The 21297-nt window shown below is 40.7% G+C and overlaps 1 protein-coding gene across 4 annotated transcripts in view; it reads left to right on the forward strand.

Annotated features, from left to right (window-relative positions):
- LOC110833316 (uncharacterized) overlaps positions 1-21297 on the forward strand; it is a 171075-nt gene that overhangs the window by 99131 nt on the left and 50647 nt on the right. The window contains exon 1 of one of the 4 annotated variants that reach the window (XM_022071232.2): positions 367-444. The exons of the other annotated variants lie outside the window; for them this stretch is intronic. The gene's annotated coding sequence lies outside the window, so the exon portion shown is untranslated. Of the gene's footprint in view, positions 1-366; positions 445-21297 lie in introns of those variants that run through there. 4 annotated transcript variants of the gene reach the window in all.

The following is a 21297-nucleotide window of genomic DNA, read 5'->3' on the forward strand; positions in this document are numbered from 1 at the left end:
ATTCCAGGCAGGGCAAAGACGTTCTCTTCATCACAACGTTCAATTTGGTCCTGGGGCCCACCCAGCCTACACTTATCTCTATCTAGAAAGGGTGGATGTTTGCCTCCACGTCTCTTATACACTCCTATTGATGGTTCTCAGGGACAACTTTACGTTTACCTCCTATTAATGCATCGTTAAATAAAGTGAAAGGGCCCGGTGTGATTACATTTCTTGGAGTCGGGGAAATTGTGTATGACAGTGGGCTGACAGCACAGTGTGCAGGTGGCGGGGGTCGAACCCGGGACTCAGGAAGGAAGGACGCCTGAGTCCTGCGCATCTCTTGATGTAGTGTAGCGACGCGGGCGCCCTCAGTTGCCGCTCTGGGCTGGCGACGCGTGGACGTGCGGACGGCGTCGTCAGGAGGCTTTGAAATCTGCCCACAGGGGGCCATGGTTCACTAGCGTAAGTCGCCCTGTGTTCTGTTTGTCGTTACCTTTGGTCTTCGTATTGTTAGCAGATGCACGTGGGTATCTCTGTTTATGATCGTCTATAAATTTTACTTCGATCATTCAACTTTAATTAAAATAGTATTTTCTGTACACAAATTTCCGCGATATTTATTGGTATTTTTTTTATTTTAAAAATTACGTTATTTCGTCTGCGTTGCAAAACGGAACCGTTGTAAATATGAAAGAAAAAGAAATTTTTCAGTGTTGTTGTTTTGTTGCGAAATGTAGTCCCTTATTCAGAATTGCAAGTTGAAACTTTCTGGAAAAAAAGAAATACTCGGAGAAATATTCAGAGCCGAGAAAGATGACGCAGGTGTACAATTCGGGATTTTCCGTAACGGGGAACAGAATTTTTAATTTAAATTCGTTAATTAGTTTTGGTAGTGAAATGCACGTGTGAACATACGTACTATCTACCAAATGTGAATTTATTATACGTAATCTGTTTACGCGAAGAACGACTAAAAACTTTAAAAGAAAAATCCTATTTTGACAAAATGTATAGAATTCGTTTTGTGTCACCTTTGCAGTAAATAAACCAGATTAGTGTTAAGGCGTATTATCTTAAGACTTTATTTAGGCTTCTATGCGGTCAGAAATTTTCGTAAATAATTTTTTTTTCAAGAAACGACATTACCGAAATAAAAAGCGAGGATTTTTTATTTTCTTAATTATGAGTAACCTCGTGCGTAGATAATGAAACGTTTTTATTAAACGTTTAAGCACTGCTGATAATCGAAGTCTGAAGGGTTATGAAAATTGTGTGAGTCACTATGTTATATTGTTCTTTTGGACTCTGTCCATCTTCTAGGTGATATTGTAACCATGACGTTTCGGAAGTTATTTATGCTTCCATCTTCAGGTGAAATGGAACCTCCAGGTCTAAGACTAGTTCCACCAGAGGTGAGACAGATTAGACTTTTGACCTCCTTTAACTTAAAGGAAGAAGCAGAATCGAGTTCTGAAACGTCGTGGTTTTAATAATACCTAGATGTCTGGTAAACAAAAGAAAAAGTACTTTTTAATTTTAAGAGATGAGCTAACTTTGGCTCAGTCTCTAGACGTCGAACTAATAACATTTTGTCTTGAAACAACTTTCCTGTGCTTTCTTGATGTTTTTGTCTTCAGACTAATCAATTACATTTTTCTGACTGATATAGTTGATGTGGTGATATCTAATGGGTTTGTATTCGGGAGGTCACCAGTTCGAATATCAAGTGGCCACAGTGTTTAGAGTTTTCTTCTCATTCTCTCAGAATTATGCGGACTGCGATCACGCAAATCCTTCTACATTACATAACTGTCACATTTGAAACGACGTCGTTAAATAGCTAAATAAATTTGAAATTAGTCCTATTGCTCCAGCTCGATTCTAGCCCCAGTGTTCTACAAATTTCTTGATTAGGTGAGAGACTATCACCAAGGAGCCGATCACTAAGTTTTATATAGTACATGCGTGGATCTGCACCTCCAGGCCTCCATACGTCTTCATGGCGTGCCACCTAATTAAGGACAGGGACACTTTTACTTAAAATGAAATGTAAAGTGAAAGCATTCTAAAATGTTCTTGAAGAACTGTGTCGAAAAGCGTGATTTTTCAAACGTGATTTGTTTTTATAGTCATCAAATTTCCCGCCTTTTAAGGAACCCCAGGGTTCATAAAATTTTACCATTAATCAATCACTTGAGCCAACTGAATCTATTCCCCACTCTTGAAACTGTTTCCATAACACATCTCTCCATTGCTTTAACATTCAGTAACTCTGTACTTTGGCCACAGAATGTGTGTGTGTTTTGTGTGATTCTCACAGTAAACAGCGACTATTTCCCTAAACTACCTTCACCAGTTGATTTTCGTCATGGACACGCGATGTGTTTCCTTTGCGGCACGGACTGAATGTTTATATATTATTTAGGCGAGCTTACCACAATCTAAACATTGAAGTTAACTTCAAAAGTTGATGCGTGATTATTTGTATTACTATTGAAGCCGGACGCTGTATTAATTTATTAGTACAGCAACAAATTATGAATAAAATATGATCATTACGTTTGACAGGGAAGTGTATCGTGCCTGAGTTGATAAATGTGGCAGAAGGGCTGTGGAATCTCCACAGAGGCACAGTGTGGGGAGGACTTGTAATTACAGAATCAGTAAGACGTCATACACGCATTGCTACTGCTGAGGACTTACGTCCTTTTCCTCACAAGCCCAGACGAGGATCCAAGTTTATTTTGGGTTCTGCTGAAACAAATTATGAGAGTCGCCTTCTTTCCGCGTGTAGGTAAGACAAACTTTAAATTCGCCTGTACTAACTAGGCTGATGGAAATTAATGGTATATAAAAATACATTTATTTTGCAACGTTAGAAACCTGGCTGCAGGCTCCGAGAAAGGAGCGTAAAACGAGGATTTGTAAGGAGAATGGAGGACACTCACTGCTGACACGGTGCAGTTTAGGGTTCTCACGGATCAGACCTCTCGAGTTTAAGAAAATTAAATAAATTACGCTTTTGCTAAAATTTATTGTTCTAAAGTTAAAGCTTTTAATCTTGAACTCTTGAAACCTTTTAGACGAATCGTTCGGGCATTCCCTCATCATTCCTTCTGTTCTTAGGTTTTCCACATCTACTCTTTCCTTGATATATCCAGATTCAAATTATGTATGACTTTTTAATTAACACCATTCGTGCTACATGTCAATCCCACTTAACATTACTTGAAGTTGAAGAATGCCAGGTATAAAACTCTTAGTAGGATCTGAGGTCCTCACGGCGGTGAGTAGGAAGGTGGCTGACTTACGGGTTGTAGCGCCGATTAGCGATGTTTCACGTGTCCTTGCTGCCTCCATCATCAGGGCGAGGACCTCTGAAACGTTGGTAAACGTCTGCCAGACGTCACGGCGCTACAACCCGGACGACTGCCTGCCATCGTTGTTAAAAAGCTCTTCATTATGCTCCTGTCACACTCTTCCTCTTAGGACCAAATATTCTCCTCTGACTCCTCCTCTGACAAACTTCTCAGTCTGTCCATATTTAGTCTTTGTGACGCTGTAATATCAAAGGAATCGATATGATATCGAACGTCTTTCCATGACGTAGATGTGGAACGATGCGTCTATTCCAGGATAACGCACCGGCCACGTTGACCAATGAAAAGGATGTTTTGATGGTTATGGTCTCTTCAACGACACTGCCTCAAAGCGGTGTGATACTTCGTGGTTTCCCAAGTGTGCATCAGAACATTAAAGTTTGTTACCACGTGAAGGATTCTGCTTTCATGCCTGCCACCTCTGCATGGCTGTCCTTCTGGACTTGGGTGTAAAATGAAACTGCTGGTCGCTGTTTTGTATAACTACTCTTAAGGTGATACAGCGAGGTATTTCTCTGGGGGTGAAACGACCAAAGTGTGAGGCTGACTCATCTTAATCTCGCACTGAGGTTGAGAGTAAGCGAGGCTTTACGTCAGCTTCGTCTCCACGCCTTCATGATTAGTTCCTGGGCCAGCTTTACTCTCTGGTTGAAATAACTTGAAGTTTAAAAAACCGCCTAATGAAATGTCAGATATTTTTTATATGTGAAAAATCTGAGGTAAAACATAAGAAGATGACTTTTTAATGTTTTTTGATCAGGTAATTTTGTTCCGTACTGTACTTCTGGGAATTGTATGAGAAAGAATATTCTTTTGACGCACTGTGATGAATGAAATCCGACTGTCTATACAATATTATACGGAACTTTTAATGAAGTACTGGGAAAAGTAACGAAAAACAAGGAAACAGAAGGAAGGAATATGCAATGGCCGAGGGCGCCGTGGAGTAGCGAATGGTGATTTCGAGCATAAACAGATGCATTAGGTACGTTATGTAATATTCTGTTTTAAATAAGCGCAACGGACGAACTCTTCAGATTGGATTCCGGTGTAAGTAGGCTTAACTGTGTGCCAGTTAAGTAATATACAATTATTATTATTATTATTTGGATGAGTGGGGATGAGAAGGACGCATGTCACAGTAACAGAAATTTTGTCAAAGAACAATAAACTGTTCGTAATGTCTCAGAGAGTTGGAGAATGGAAACAAAGTATTTAAATCTACGATATATCACCTAAAAATCAGACATTCCACTAATAATTAAACGATGATACCATGGTTTCTTTATATTTTAATAGCCGGAATGGTATTCTTATACATTTCTTCTGATCGTGATTTTTTTAAGAAGAAAAACGAATACACAGTTATTTAATACTTTAGATTATTTATCAAAATTTCTATAAACAAATTTTCAATTTATTTTTAAGTTTACTATCTTTGTTTATTCGTCCTGGTTCTTCGTGCTGGTTGCCTGTCATGCTGGAATAGAATTACGAAAATCTTATTGATCGTGATCAATATACGTCATGATCTGATGAATGTCGATGTTTTTGACATTTATTGGGTGCACGCCATTACGGAAACCCCTTTCGTCTGGTAGATCGGGTGTTTCGTATGACACTTGAAGAAGCCTGAGCTTGTCTGTGTCGAAGCGATCGCTGGAGGCTGTGGTGATGGCGTCTTTCCGTCTCTGAGAGTTGTATCCACACATGTAGTGCGGGTAGTATGAAATGGAAAGATTAACTTCCTGGACCCTTCGATCGGGTTTACCTGGGGACTGAAATGACACCTTATTAGGCTTGTAACATTTTGGCCACCACTGATTGTACTTGTCGCTGTTATGGTTGCTGAAAGTTCTAATTTCTCAGTCAATTTTTATTTGTCTTTGTAGGGCTGTTTGATAAGTACAGTCCTCGTCATAGGCAATAAAGAATTTAAACATTTTGTACCGAGAGATTTTGTTACTCTGACGCATTACGTGTGGTCCGCTTGTTAAACGATATTCTTTTTTTTAAGGATGAGTATTCATTTTGTTTACATGTGTGGACACAAACGAATGTGTTGTGACGGATGTTTGCTTGCCTGCTCTGATGTCTGATTTGTCGTCAAGGAAGTTTTGATGATACTTCAGTCGATCGCCTTTGAAACCCGGACCTCTCACGAGGGCTCATTCTCAGTAAAGGCTGGCTTTTAGCTTTGTGTGTACATTTTTCTTTTTCGCTGAATGTCTTTCAAAAGGGTTCTGTGTGAAAGGAGCTCTTTAATATTTTCCAATACAGGTAGGGCAGACAGAGGTTTATCTATCGTGGATGAAACAAATTTCTGATGCTTTCTTTAAGGGTATTTTGCGAGTTCTAAAGTGACAGGGACTACGGTAATTAAGTATTTCTATTTATTCGAGTGCCATGTAAAGGCTGCAGTGGGAACAGTTTAATATCGATTTCGTGAGCCTTCAGTATCGATTAAAGTCCTTCAGAGTGAGAGACCATGTTTTATACTCATATGGACCTGTCTGTATTCAGTTTCAGACGATGTTTACAGTCCCACTGTTTGCGAACCCGTTTCGCTCTTCTTGTGTTTGTTTTCATATGTCGTGGAATTCCTCGGCCTCCGGGGTTTTATGTACGGCCAACTGAGAGTTCCGTGGGTGCGTTCATATACGAATGTTTCTGAAGCATGTTTAATAATTCAGTCTTATCGATCGGCACCATGACAGCGGTCGATTTGAAGGCAAGGGGGGGCGAAGGCCTTTAAAAAGACAGCCCCCGCAGTTCTATGTGGGTCAGTCACTGACGACCCGGGGGGAGGTCTTTAATGTCCAGTCACTGAGTCGAAAATTTTATTTATGTTTTGAGACTTTCCAGACTTTGCAACGCGTCTCACTATCATTCGGGCGGCACTCGGTTCGAATCCCTGCCTCAAGCCGACAAACCTAAGGTTCTTCGATGTTTTTGTTACGCCTCCCGGAATAATTCCGGTAAAGTGTTTTAAATTGGCCACGATATCTTCCTTTTCTATTTGTCATTCATATTCACCACACAGTTCGAATGATTGAAGGCATGAAGACGTCATGAAATAGGACAAAGATTAGCCGCTATTGCCGATTCATCTTCCACGATCATCCTCCGCCGCGGTTTCATTCGACGCCACGGCGTCTTACCTGTTGCCAAAGCGTCGTGAAATAGCCCGACAGAGGAAGATTGTTATGGAACAAGCGCGATATTAACCGACAGTGCGAGTCTTGCGTCCTTCTTGCTCGTGACAGACGCATTTGTGCGTAAGTGATTCAGGCCACGGTCAGTTCCTTCGAGTGCCGGTGTACAGTTCGCCAGCTGATTTTGTCAGAGGACGTCACACAGGTTCTGACGGATATTGGTAATCCTCAGATGAGGTTAGTGTTGGACGAAGTGGCACTCGAGCAGGGTCCCACCCCCACCCCTCCCCGGCAAATCATCATTCCGCCATTTCTCCGTGCTCATCTGTCAACGTCCCACGAAGTGTGCGGAAGCCGCCCTGACCAAGGGGCTTCGTCTCTGACCAAGCACTTGGGTGGTTTCAGAGTAAATGTGGTTTAGTTTATTGCTGACTTGTGTAAATGGAAGGAGAGGCTGTAATGGGATGTCTGAAGATTTAGGCAAGAGGCAGAACACTCAAACGTTCTCAGTGAAGAGGGAGGTCTCTTGGTAGCAAGCAGATGGAGCCAGTCAGACGAGAGAGGTAGACTGGGGCGTAGTTCGGCAGGTAGCAGACGGATGGAGGGATACAGGGCAGACATATTAACAAACACGCTAATTGACGTAGATGCTGTGTACACACGGAATAAATCATGTCGCCGGTGACACTGTGAAGTGTTGTTGACAAAATCATGTTTCTCGACGGTGACAGTTAATTTCTTTGCCGCAGAACCACGTTGATTAGGCAGAATTAATTCAGTTTTATTTGGAACAAAACCCCGTTCCAGTACTCATTAGTTCCTGTCAAATATATGAACTTTGATCTCTTCCCAGTAACGAACGAAGTTTATATGTCTGATTTGTCAGTTTAATTTATATTTTCATAGTAAACAAGCACCAATTTAATACGTTACTGTCTGTTGGTATACTCAAGTCCCGTTACTATGGCGCCACCGCTTCAGATTCGCATCTGTTCATTATTTACAGAATATAAATAGAGAGTGGATTTATATTTCATGCGTTGTTTGTCGCCAGGTCGTTGTTGATCTCATTCACGAATTCGTGGGTGCGTTTACCCGACCGATCATTACATTTAATGAAAACTGGTGCTTCGGTCGACAATAACGACTTACGAGCAGCGGTTTTCGATTGTTTAGGATGGGGGACAGATGTGTCGGATTGGAAACGTACACGTTTTAATGAGATAGACGAATTAAAGTTTATAACTATTATCGCAAGTGATTTGTAATTGTTTAAAATGATTGATGTGGTCCGGAAGTTCTGGTGGTTAGTGTGGTTAGCCTGTATGTTATTGCGAACAAATGAAGCGTGCTGTGCGACTGTTCTGTTCGAAGACCGATAATCGTTGTCTCAGCGCGGTTTAAAAAATGGCGAAGTAAATAAAGGTGAAATATAATTCACGGCAGGAATTGTTTAAATCCGAATGGATCCTAAGAAACAAGTCATTATGTGAGGTCCGAGGTTCTCATGGAAACTTTCCCCTAGCCTAGTCCTTATTCTGACCCCGTATAAACTATACACTTCCCAACACCACCCTGAAGATGGAGGCGGAATTTTCCTTCGAAACGTTGGTATCTACTTGCGAGTTGACACTGGATCCCAACCCAGAAGACGATCATCGACGACAAGCCGATAAATTTACGTTAAAACAAATGTTTATTTAGTCGTATTTAAACTTATGTTATTCCTTAATTTATAGTAAAGATTTTTACTTTATTTTTTGTTTGAGTTTTATTATAAAATGTGCGGGTGCCGTTGCCACACCGCCTAATAATTAGGAGTTTTTTTAATCCACGAACAAAATGTAGAATTTAAACTTGTGTTGCTATTGTATCGGTGAGATAATTTTTGCTAACAAATAAGGGTTGAAATTTTGCTTGACGTTTCAAGCTGCTGGTGTTGGTTAGTCATCTGAGCGAAATGTAGGATGTTCCATAAGGAACTAATGAACATTTTTAACTAGGTAACTAATTAACTAACTAATAACGAACGAGCTCTCTGCACCTTGCCTACCTGCAAGAGTTTATAGTCATATAGCTAAACAAGAGTTCTTTGTTGTCATGGTAACCAGAAGGATCGTCGGCGCTTTCTGGAGAGTCTTCAGCCCACTTCACGATTTAACGTTTCTTCTTTCCCGTTTCGTTGTCCTGTGGGATGGGATCAGTCATTCCTCACTTTCCTGCGTACATTTTATCGAGATTAAATAATCGTTTTCGTGCCACGTGTTAATTGCGCTTCCTCTACTGAAGGACGTTCAACTGGTCCTTAATGTCGGATCTAGTTAAGTGGCCATTACCGATTTAAACAGTGCATATAATTTTAACTCAGTTTTTACAAGCTTTGAAATTTCATCGTGTAAATAGTGCGCCTTTTCTTCTGACAGGTGGAGCGCTAGTCGGTAATCCGATTAAAGTATTAATTTAGTCAGAAACGTTCTCTTTAATTTGCTAACTAGTTTAGAATAGAGCCGACGTCTTCAAAGGGTAAACCCTACGATTTATTTATTAAAAAAACCTTTGGTAATCACTTAAAAATGAGAAATTTATAATTTCAGGACGAATACTAAAATATTGTGGCCGAAATTTACAAGAAGAATGTATACTTACCGTAACCTTTTCGAATTCCCTTGACACTATGACGCTCTACGATGGGTCAAAGCAACAACGAATACATTTTCTGGCAGATACATTTTTTTTCTCACCATCTCTTGAATCCTGTACAGAAACGTATCAAACAACACCTTAAAAATACAGGACTTCTTGGGTTTCCATTTGGAACTGAAGACGTTAAACAAGGACGTTGTTGTACATTCATCCCTATTCTTCTTCTTACTGCGCCATCTCCGAACGAAGGTTGGCGATCCACAGGGCGAACATTGTCCTCGAGACTGCCGCCCGGAAGATGTCTATTGAGGGGCATCCGAACCATCTTCTTAGGTCTTTCATCCAGGAGTTTTGGGGTCTACGGACGGATCTTTCCCCTTGGATTTTGCCCTCGATGATCAGTCTTAAGATCTCATAGAGTACTCCTCTCATGATATGGCCCAAATACCGGACATTTCTTTCCTTAACGGCAAGCAATAGTTCCTTTTGCTTATTCATGCGATTGAGAACTTGGATGTTAGAGACTTTTTTGCACCCAGGGTATTTGTAGTATACGTCGATATAAATACATTTCGAATGCTTCGATTATTTTCTCCATTGGAGAATCAAGAGTCCAGCTCTCGCATCCATAGAGAAATGTAGAAAAAAACATAACATCTCAGCATTCGAATCCCCAGTTCTAGACTTATGTACATTAATTAGGGAGATGATAATAGCCGGTCCTGTATTCTCAACTTTCATTGGAAGCTGATTGGCGTTCTAATTACCCTTTGAACCCTCCAGTCACCACCCAAATTACAAGGTTCATTGCCCTGTACATAAAGTGCAGTACAGATCAGGCAAACGCCTCCAGCCACACCTCCGTTCACATTAATGTGTGTTTACTGATTCCGGTCTGAGCTCCCAGAGAACAACAGCTGTTGATGAGGTACACGTGTGTCGCAAATGTACTGGTGGGACCAACGCTCACCTGCCCTCTTCTTTAAAAATAAAAGTGACTGGGAACCGGTGGCATAATCACAAAGTTTCCATTTTTTTTTTTTGCTTTTAATAAAACAAAATTCCTCATAACAGATTATACGCAGTGAAACATTACTCTGGGTCATGACAATTATTGGCCAGACGTGGTCAGTAATGTGAGCCTGAAGGCCCAGAACCCCTTAAAAGTTTTACCATGGCAACGGTTGTAATAATGTAAGCTTAAACGCAAAGATGGTCACATGAAGACAGTTAGTATCCTTTGTGGGTTTGTGAATATAATTGGACCTTTGTATTCATTTAGTTCAGCTCGAAATATATTATTGCAAAGTTAATCGCATTGTAGGTATTACTTTTCTTACATAATAACAAATTATTTTTACCCGCATTTTGTTATATACCCCTCATACAGTATGTATTTTAAGCATGTTTAGTTAAAATCTGTGAGTATAAAAGTGCTACCACGCGGAAAGGTTTGTTTCTACAGAAAATAATTTTCCTTAGAAAATTTATTTAGTAATTTTGGACAGACAGACGGAAACGCCCTAATTTATATGCGTTTAATTTATGCAAAGATAGCATAAAGTAGGCGTTATTATGCGTAGAAATGGATAGTAGTAAGTAAGTACGTAAGTAAACAAACTACTTTGCCGGAATGTAGTCTAATGCTCGTCTGTTTTGAGCGATAAATCTGGATTATCGCTTGCAGCAAACTGTGATCCCCTTGTCTCTCAGTTTGTTTAACAAAGTTTTATTAACTATGTTATGTAGCGGTGTATAGTGAGATCATTGCGAATGAAGAAGTTCTGGTAACACGCTTATAACCCTGTCCTATAACCTGCCGAAATTTATTCCACGTGTCGAAGTCTCGACGTTGTGAATCCGCGTGTCTTAAACGTGTGAGAGGTTGCGTCGTGATCTGTGTATCGTATTATGACGATCTGACATGTGACAGTGTTTGGAAGTTTCAGGGTTATTGCCTTATTTTGTGGGATAGTTCTGTTGTTTACGATCTGCTGAGGGTGGAAAGGCTTTGAAATGGAATTTAGAAATTGCCAATAAACCTAAGACGTCTTCTTCGCAAGACTCGCACAATAAAACCTGACAATGAACTTTAACCTTAATTTGCTCCTTTTTGAGAGGTGTAATTATTTCAGATTTGTTTTTCTTCGTTATTCGTTTAAAACTGGCGACAAAGTACCTCTCTCTTCAGAACGTCTTTTATGAGAAGACCGTCTTTATAAATAAGGATTCTTGTAAATTGAAACGTGGGTTCGATTCTTGTGCTGAAGCAGTGGTTTGCACAGCGCAATCTATTTTGGTTTAGTAATGATGGCTGAAGAAGAACTGTATCTTGAAATGTATTTTACAATAATGGTTTTGTTTGGTGACGCTGCTGGTGGGTATTAACCCTTTTCATGCTATGTACAAGACATCCATCTCGCTCGGAATTGTTAATCCCTCTGGTATGAGTCTAGTTTCCTGTTTGACAGGATCATTAAAAAATGCTTCTGTTCCCTGTCAATATGTAAAGTCATTGCTGGCTTTCAAAGACAGGAATACCACTTTTCTATGGAAACACATTGTGAAGATGCCTCTTTTACTGAAAGCTGCACATTGAAGGGACTGAAATTATTGTTTTAAAAGGGCACATGAGTCTGTATATGTGTGTACATACAATGTTTCGATGCGTGCTTGTGTCTGTGTTCCATTTTCCATTCTGTCCCTCACTTCTACATCTCCTCTGTTCATTTATGTTCGTCTCTCTCGTTTCTCCTGGCTGCAGTCCACATGTGTTTAGTGACACACGAGTTTCCTCATCGAACTTGGTAGCTATTTTTCGCTTCGGTAACTGAGTGGAATAGAAAAGGCGAGAAATGCTGAAACGAAGTAGGCCATGGTTCGCAATTACAGGCGTCCTGTTGTTCTAGGAAGTGAAGATTCCTTCTTTCACATTCTTCTTATTCTTCTTCTTCAGAAACCTCGACGCGAGCGACGTCTGTGATGTGGGATATAATAAGTATTGTTAGGGTAGTGTGGGACAGAAGCGAGCTTAGGGTACAGTCTGTCGCTGAGTCTTTGTGGCTTTTTGTGATAATTTATCTCGTTTTCTGAAGAAGAAATTCTTTTGTGACCATGAAATGTCTCGTTTATATTTTTCTGTACTTGTGAAAACTGACATTTGTAACTGGCGATGAGATTAAATTACAAAGTGTCACTGCGTTTTGAAAGTTGACGAGTGTGATTTATTAAAAGGCGCTGTCCGAGCTTTCGCCTGAGAATAGCTTGGGATGCGTATGGCCGGGATTCAAACGGGGTACAAATTTGGAGTATTACCTCTAAAACTAATCTGCTCGATCGGTGTAAAGGCCAAGCCACCGAAGGTCATGTCAGCGTGATGATATTTCATATTTATAGCGGACTTTCATAAAACTGTAAGAATACTGAGAGCAAAAGGAAGAAGGCAATAAAGGCGCAGAGGCGAAGAAATGGAGGAAGTGGAAGGATAAAAATAATGGGAAGGAAGGGAAGAAGACAGAGCGAAAGAGAAAATAAAGGAAAGGAAAATAACGAAAGAGATTTAAAACTGAAAACAACAAGAGACTTGTTGAAAGAAAGTCTGTGAGAACATAAGAAGAAAGGAGTAAAGCGTAGGGCAGGTAAAAGTAAGTGGAAGGAAAGACAGAGAAATACAGGAACGCGGTGCACCTGCGAAGATTTCCTCGGAGCAAAACAAACTGAAACTGACATTGAGAAGACGTGATCGATATCTGCAGTCCTGTTTTCTAGCAGAATCCCCTCGTCCCCTCCCCCCATTGCCCTTACGGAGGGCGAGTTCAAACTTTCGGGCTCTGCAGATGGCAGTAGTGTCTGGCATAAAGACAATAATCTCTTACTTGTTAGTCATAATGGAGAAGCTGTAATGCGCGCTTTGCAGCAAGCGATGATCGGTTGCTAGGTTACGGAAATGAGAGGCTAAAAAACACGGTGCTATTTTAGTTGTCCAGTTGCCCATAGCAACAGGAATGGTGTTAATGGGATTTTACTCCAGTGATGCTCAAGTGTTGCAGTTACAACGTGTAGACACGTACATAACAATGATGGGTTCATAATTTGTAGCCGTCATCAAATGCTATTAGTGTGATGACGACCTGGAGGTCCAGATAGCTTTTGTATAGGGGGAGCCGAGGGATGCGTTCGAGAATTTGGCGTATATGGGAGGATATTAAAATGCTGAACGGTATGGTGTGAAATGAAGTCGCGTTGTTCCGGGTAGGGACTAGTAAGGATGGCTCTTAATGAACTTTTGGGATCCATAAAAAGGTGGGAATTTATTGACTTAACTTCTTTGTGGGGAGATGGCCCGGCTCAGGGAGATGTTTATGACTACGATGTAAATAAAGGTTTACTTTGAATACATTTCCGGTAGTTAAATCCCGTTAAACCTTTAACTTCACACAGATCTGAAGGCGGAAGTTAGAAGCGAAAAAGAGCGGGGCTTTGAGGTTAATGGAGGACAAATCTAGTTTTTTTTTCTTTTTATGTTGTTTCGAATCTGCGAAGAAGAACATTCATCGTTTATTTAGTAAAAGGCCACAAATGTTACTTCATCAAGATGCATTTATTTTGAGTACCTTTCCTGCCAATAAAATTCACAGCACTAGAACGTTAAAGGGATGTTTAATATAAATTCGCCCAAGGACAATCTGCTTACGTCAGACTTCTTATGTGTTCATACGTGAAGTCTCCAGACGCTGGATGCTTTTATTGTAAAATTCAATACATAACTGAAAAGGGTGAACAGAGAGCAGACTGCATAAACTGTAATTATCTTGAATTTGTAATTTTAGTAGGGAAAATTTTTTAATATTGCATCATGACCCAGTTTTCACAGTTGGTAAACACGGGTGTAACAGGGCGTTTATAACCTGGAAAACTACATATTTTGTCGTCGAAACAATTTAAATGTTTTGTTTTGAAAAGAGAAAGTCTTTTCATACGATTCATATAACTAGGACAATAGAGTTCCAGCTTTTCTGCTCTGTTAGCAGCGGAGTCCACAGTTTTTTTTTTCCCACACGGCCCGCGTGGCGCTAACTCAGGTGGAAGGGTAATCTGTTCTGTTTCGCCGAATTTTATTGCTTGTCGCCTGTGTATTTCCCCCCCCCCCCCCCCCCCCCCCCGACCGCTACTACTCTTTATTGTCGAAGTTCGCTTTGAAGTAGGAAGTTCTGTGAAAAGTAATTTTTACCATTCTACACTTTGCGATACCCAGAAGATTATCTGCGACGGAAAGGTCAGGTCGTTTGTTACTTTGCCGATCAAAGTGTTGGCGAAAAGCGCGATTTGTTTTTTGCGTGTCAGCAGTCAAACTGCACTGCAAAGGCGTAAAGAACGCCTGAAATAGGCGTTAAGGGAAGGGAACAGCAGATTGTGAGTTCGACTACGTTTACTGAAAATATGAGCCGGCGGCGAGATATTGAGAACAATGGAATTAAATTTGAGGTTGCATACAAGAGTAAAATTGTTGAACTAGCTAAGCGACTATCAGCTTCTCAAGAAGGATTTTTCCTTTCTAGAGTTACCACTAGTTTCGTAAAATCACCGACGGCATCTTTTTATAACGCGTAATTGAAATTCAGATGACAAAAAATATTCTAGGACGGGAAGAAGGAAGCTATTAATACGCACGAAACGTGTCGCAAATTGTGCGGAGTTTCATGACCGTCGTGTCATATATTACCTAACTTTATTGCAGAAGCTACTAAAATGTGTAATGACGTACTTTAATGCGCTGGAAAGATAAAATGTTAACTTGGTACTATGCAGGGGTCATAAACCCTGTTCCATACTGCCCGCAGAGACATCTAGCGACCGCTTACGTATCTTAATAGTTTTATACCGTATAACCGTCGCCATGGAAACCAACAATGTCACTAAACATGAATGCCCTATCGTGTCCAAATGCTTTAAAGGTCACCATGGCATTTTAAATAACGATTACGGATTATAATTTATTTCAGTCAAAGGTTGACTGGAACTCTCTTTAAGTCTTTTCGGGTTGTGAACGTGAATAAAGCTTAAGGATTTCTGCAAGAAAATAAAATTTTGTGTGTATTTGTTTTTTCTGACTTTGTTTTTGAAAGCCGAATTTTCAAATTGTGTGCGATGTTGTGAAGGGGCGGTTTTGGGATACTTAGGGATCAATAACAGTAAAGTATAAATGACTTGTGTAAGACTTGTGACGTTGAAATACGAGGAAGAACAAGAGAAATTGCGAGTTTACTGATGATTTAGAGACGAAGAAATTGTATTGGCTCGACCACGTTATACGTAGACATAATTCGAGCGTAGACGAAACGGACTACGAAGTCAGAGATGGTGATTGATAGCATCAGCAGATGGTGAAATGTGGCTCAGCAGGGAGGATGCTCCAGATATATCGCCCGAGTAGTAGTAAAGAGAAATGCCAGAGAAAGGATAAAAGGCAAAGAAGAGACAGGAAGAAAAGTAGGCGTGACGAGTATCAGAAGAACTAGGAACGACGTGGCAAAGTTTAGGCAGACGAGAATAAGATGAGAGAAAGATGGAAAACGGAGAAGTGAGTTCCCGTTTTGTAGGCCGGTTGGTTACGAGGGTGCCGGACGTGTGGGGTAAAATAATTGCATGCAAAATTTTGGTGGTCATACCACTTGGAAATCGGCTATTCCTAGGACCGATTAGGGGGTAAATGAAAATGTTAAATTTTATGCGGAGGGCATAATTTTCTTGTTTAGGATTGGCGGCTTAAAATATTCTTGCGGAAACGCGAGGACGAGAAGTTTTATTGGCTTCCAGGTTCTAGAGCGTCTGAGGAGTGCGTGGAGTTTTATCACCACGCCCTATATTTGTCCTCAACTCAATACTCAATTGACATTTCTTTTCGATCCGGCATCAGTAACGCCGTTGCTATGGCGACAGTGAGTTAGAAGAATCGTCCTGGATACACATGGGACCGAAGGAGAGGAACGAATATTGGAAATGCTTCTCTCGGCCGGTTAAGTCACTGTTGCGCTCAGAAGGTTTCGTGCCAACTCAGCTGATCATCTTCATGCAATGTACAATGGCGCCACATGACATCGGAGCAGCTACTCAATGAAGCAACAACAACAACAACAACATGCACAAATAGCTGCGAATGTTTTTTCAGGGCTGTCCACAGTGTTCTGTATTGTTGGCAGAAGTTAAATGAAGATCCAACGAAGAAGGGAAACATCAAGGGAAAAAGATAATGAAAGGAAGGAAAGACGTTTATTTATTAATTTTTTGTATATGACGACGCTGTTAGTACCTCAGATTGTACTCCGTCGAATTACGTGGTGGGTTATAAATAATGAATTGGAAGGGATGGGGAAGGAAGCGGTCGTGGCCTAATGCAAGGCCACTATCCCGGAATTTCGTGAAGGCATCGTGGGAATACATGAAAAATTCAGTGAGAATAGCCGGTCCGCGGATCGAGATTTGAAGACGGGACCTACAGAATACGAAGCAGAAGCATCAGCCCCTTGGTCGTGACGTTCAGCTGAAAAGGTTTCACAGAAGAAATTGTGATGATTGCTGTCTTCTGGAATGTTGCGTCGTGTAGTCTGGTAGATACTGACCGACGTTTCACAGGTGGTTTGTGCCTCCATCATCAAGGCATAGCGAAACTACAATCTAACACCTGATCTGGTTTGCAGTGAGATGCTGGCTGTCACGTTTAATCACTTGTTGTTCAAAATGCCTGCAGATCAGTGTTTAGACTAACCGCAGCACTTGCGTACCGGAGAAGTTGCCGCGCTGCCACGGCGATTGACTGCAAAGAGGCGAATCTGTTGCAAAGAACAACTTAAAATTGGAGAAATATGTAATGATCTGATATTCTTTAACTCTTTGATATCTCTGTTCGTATTTTTATGCCATTCTCATAACTTTTGTTCGTGAATTCTATCGGCAAACGCCTTGTTGCCATAGAAGCAGTCTTATATGTCTGAGTTTCTTATTTATAAATTGTTTCAGTACGGAATTGTATTTATACGCATGCCTCGTAGGACCTCAGTCGAATGTTAGAAGCGTGCCTACTTAAGGTGGCATTATGTTGGGACTGCTGCGGACTTTATTTCAAAACCTAGTATAGTCAACGTCAGTTTATGTCCCCTGGTGACGAGTAATCTGTGCCCAACAATGCTCTATTCCGCAGTATTTTGTTTCGGTAGCCGTAGTATTTCTGCATGTGCTTGCATAGGATGTAGTTTGTAGCTAACAAAACTCTCACACTTCGTTTTACCGAGCGGGAGATACAGTTTGTTTTATGTTCATTTGTCAGCAGCGGAGATTAAATCTCGCAAAACATAATCTGTTTCTACAGATAGGATTTTCCTGCTGCAAATGAGTTTTTTTTGTTTGTTTGTTTGTAAATCTGTCCAGATCTTAACAACCGTACATCACAATCCACTGGGTTGATTGAATTCCGGGCATCGTATTTTGAAACCGGATTGTATCTGATAGTAAATTAATTATCTTTAATTTTTTCCCTGTTTTTCAATGAATGACAGATGCAGTCCAGTTTTTTGATCAATGAAACCAATTATCAGCATCTATAAAATTAAACGGAAGAGAATTTGACGATAAAACGAATACCGAGCACGAAGTCCTGATATATTGATATTAATAATAATAATAATACTAAAACTTACCATTATAGAAAATGCTGTGAAGATGCTGATACATATTATGAAGCTTAACTTGTTGGGATTGCACTGAAATGTCATGGGCTCATAAATATAATATAAATTATTTGTTGAATAAGCAACAAGAAAGCGGAATGATTGATTAAATCATGACATTGAACTGCAGAAGATCTTGCTTATATTTTCCGAAATCGCCGTTGCCATGGTAATTAAGAATATGTATTTAATTTATTTTTAATTCAGCTGAAATCAAGGCAGTTTGTCGTACCTCACCGCTAGGTGTCACCGTTGTAACTATGGTTACTCCAAAAGAGTACAATGAAACGAGGGAGGTGCGAGGTACGAGGCTGAATCTTATTTTTTTTTATTTAGTGTTCTGTCTGAGGACAGGTCCATATGAACAGGATCCTTCCATCCTTTTCTCGGACTGGGACCTGTTCATATACGTTCTTGGCAGATGATCCAGAAGTGGTTTGCCATTGCCTTCTTCTGTGTGTGACTGGAGTAATTGTTGGGATGCCACGGAGGAAAACTCCGTGTTGCCTAGACCACGGCCTTGCCCAACACAAGTTATAAATTTTGAAGTAATTATATGCGTTTAGAAATGTGACGAAATTTCGTTGACAAAGGAGCAGATACTGAAACCCTATTTTCTGTAACAAGTTGTGGTGGCAATATTGTTTTTTCCCCTGCTGAGATGCTGGCACTCATGATCTGACAGCTGTGAAGTTAAAAGACGGAGTTGCAAGAGAACTCCGTATTTCTCTGTGTAATATATCTGAAGAAACCACTCAACTAAAACAGTTCCTCTGTTTTTGTATCCTCCGTCTCTTTCTTTTCCCGGTCTATTCAGTTCGGCGTGCAAGTGTGTGTTTACGTTAACCGCGGTCTCTTTCCATACTCTTTATTTGTACTGTACTCAGAGATACTGCAGGTTTAGAACCCGAAGGCTATTAACGCACGTGGCCTATTGCATCGTAGTCATGCATGTGGCCTGCTCAGGCAACAGCCAACCTTTTTCACGGTGTCAGGCGACACATGTCGGAGGCACAGTCTAGTTCTTTTTTGTTACCACGCACGGCAGTGTTTGTGCCATTCATAAGGTTACGCTGTTTGTAGTGGTAGAGAGGGGAAGTTTATCAGAAGAAGGGAATTTTGATGTGAATTTCCTGTGGGTGATAAGCGGGTTAAAGGTTAGGTCGGTGGCGTATAGAAAGTGTTCTCAGCGGTTGTCATATCTGAATTTAGCGACGCTTGTAGTTTCGAATCTCGTCTTTGAAACCGGCTGTGCTGACTGACGTCGCCGTGAGAGTTTTGCGTGGTGTAGGATTTGAGGTTCTCGCGGTGGTTTCAGGGTTCTTGCTTCCTCCGTCATTAGTGCGATCTGCCCTGACTATGGAGGCAGCAAGGACCTCTAAAACGTTGGCAGAATTCTACCGGACTACACAGTGTTACAGCCTAGATGACAGCCAACTTAGTAATTAGGATTTCTGTGGCAGAAATCCAGGCCTCGTAAAATAAAATATTCACGTGTTTCTTCGTCGTGTCCAGGAACACGACCTTAGATATGCAACTACAGCTTATTGGCGTGTTCGTGTCTCATTCTGACGATGAAGCAGAAGATTTTACGAGATTTGTGCAATAGAAGTGTTTTATGGAATGACCGCCTATTCACTTCGCTGGAAGAGTCGTTTACTGTATTTCGTAACACCCTGTACTGTCACTAGAGAGATACAGCCTCCTTGCTCCTGTTGTTTCACGGTTTTGCGGGTTCCAGAGGGGTGAGTGCGGGGCTGTCTGATGGAATTGCATGATCACCTGCGCGCAGCAGAGGTCTAAGGGACAGGTATAAACTCGATCACTATGGTTACAGCGGAGAGCTTTACGTCTGTGCCCTGGTTCGGTTTCCGCCTCCATCATGGGTTGACTTACGTTGTTTAACGACGCGTTTTGTAATTGCATCAAACTGAAAGATTATCTTTTGAATATAAAATAATTGTAAGGATGTAATCGTTGTATGTTATCACTTTATTCGTCGGGAAAGACTGAGGTAAACAACGAACGACCTTTATCATGATAGCCATTCTCAGAGCAGAAATTTTGACCTCATACTTCCTAAATACGAAAAATAAATCTTAATCACTCGTCCGCGGCTTTTCATCTTTTACTAAGTGAATTATATAATTTGTTCCTGAATTGTCCTATAACTCCCGCATTGCTTTAAATTATTCCGTAAATGGATGAAATTACCAAGTGAAGTTATGAAACTGTTTTATTTTTCTAGCTCACCCTGTATATCATCGAAGTGCCTTCCGATGCTAAGATGACGTAAGGACACACGAAAGGAAGCGTCGAAAGGGGAAAATGGGATTGGTGACGCGGGTACAGTCGATAGTTAGCGCGAGTACAGTGACCTCTGTTGCCCATTGCTTATTGATGCTGCCTCATGGGTTTTTGTGAACACGCCCTAGCGATATAAGCGTTCATACCTGTTACCTACGCATGCGCAAACCCTTTACAGTGTAGTGGCAAATATACACCTGATTTTCCGTTCACAGAGTCCATTTGTAGGTTTCATTCTCTTCTCGGAATAAATGTGCATTTGTAAAGGTGAAGTGGTGTGTTCTCTTTGCGGTAAGAACCGCGTTAATAGATGAAATTGCAAATTCGTGAGGACGTATGTCGATATTTGAGTTAAGACATGCGCAGTAGTTTATTTGCTTTTACTTTGTTTATTTACGTCATTAATTCTTACTTTTAAACTTTGTTTATTTGTTTTCGCCGTCACTTTAATTTATAAAATGAGGGTTTCTTGTGTAATGATCATGCGAATCAAAAGGTGTCTCTGCAGGCGAATCCAGGCTAAGGAACAGTTGCACATCGCTCCGTTCCCTTGTTTAGATTCGGAACGTAAGCGGCTCGATATCTGTGTGCGGGCTTAGGATTTGTCTGTAATCTGTTTGTTGTACAGTGTTAGTAGGGAACTGGAACTTTTGAAAACAACGTTTTGCCTCTGGCCTTGTTATTTTTACTACAGCTGCAGCTTTGACGTGTGCAGTGGACTCTTTCTTTCTGTCTTCCTAGTTACCACACAAAGAGCGGTTGTGCTTCTACGAATCGCTTATTTATAGATGTGCTACGGAGAAAAATTTGTCCAGCTCAGTGTCTGTGTCACTGTAGCATTTCGAATTTAAATACGTTACTAGACATTTAGGTTTCATGATAATATTAAAATGGATAATAATTATAAGATTAGGGCGTTGGCTGGATTAATTTGGCTCAGGATAGGGACCAGTAGCGGGCTGATGTGAAAACAGTTATTATCATTTTGATTCCGTAAAACGAGAAGAATTTATTGAGAAGCCTATCAAATAGGCTGTTAGTTCTAAGGAAGTACGCTGCTCTACACAGTTAACAATTTTGGTACATTACTTGCATCCCATTCCTTTA

The sequence above is a fragment of the Zootermopsis nevadensis genome, unplaced genomic scaffold (genome assembly GCF_977971745.1).
Source record: "Zootermopsis nevadensis isolate Lab colony 2312 unplaced genomic scaffold, Znev_1.0 Znev_ptg000012l, whole genome shotgun sequence".
In the NCBI taxonomy this organism is placed as follows: domain Eukaryota; kingdom Metazoa; phylum Arthropoda; class Insecta; order Blattodea; family Termopsidae; genus Zootermopsis; species Zootermopsis nevadensis.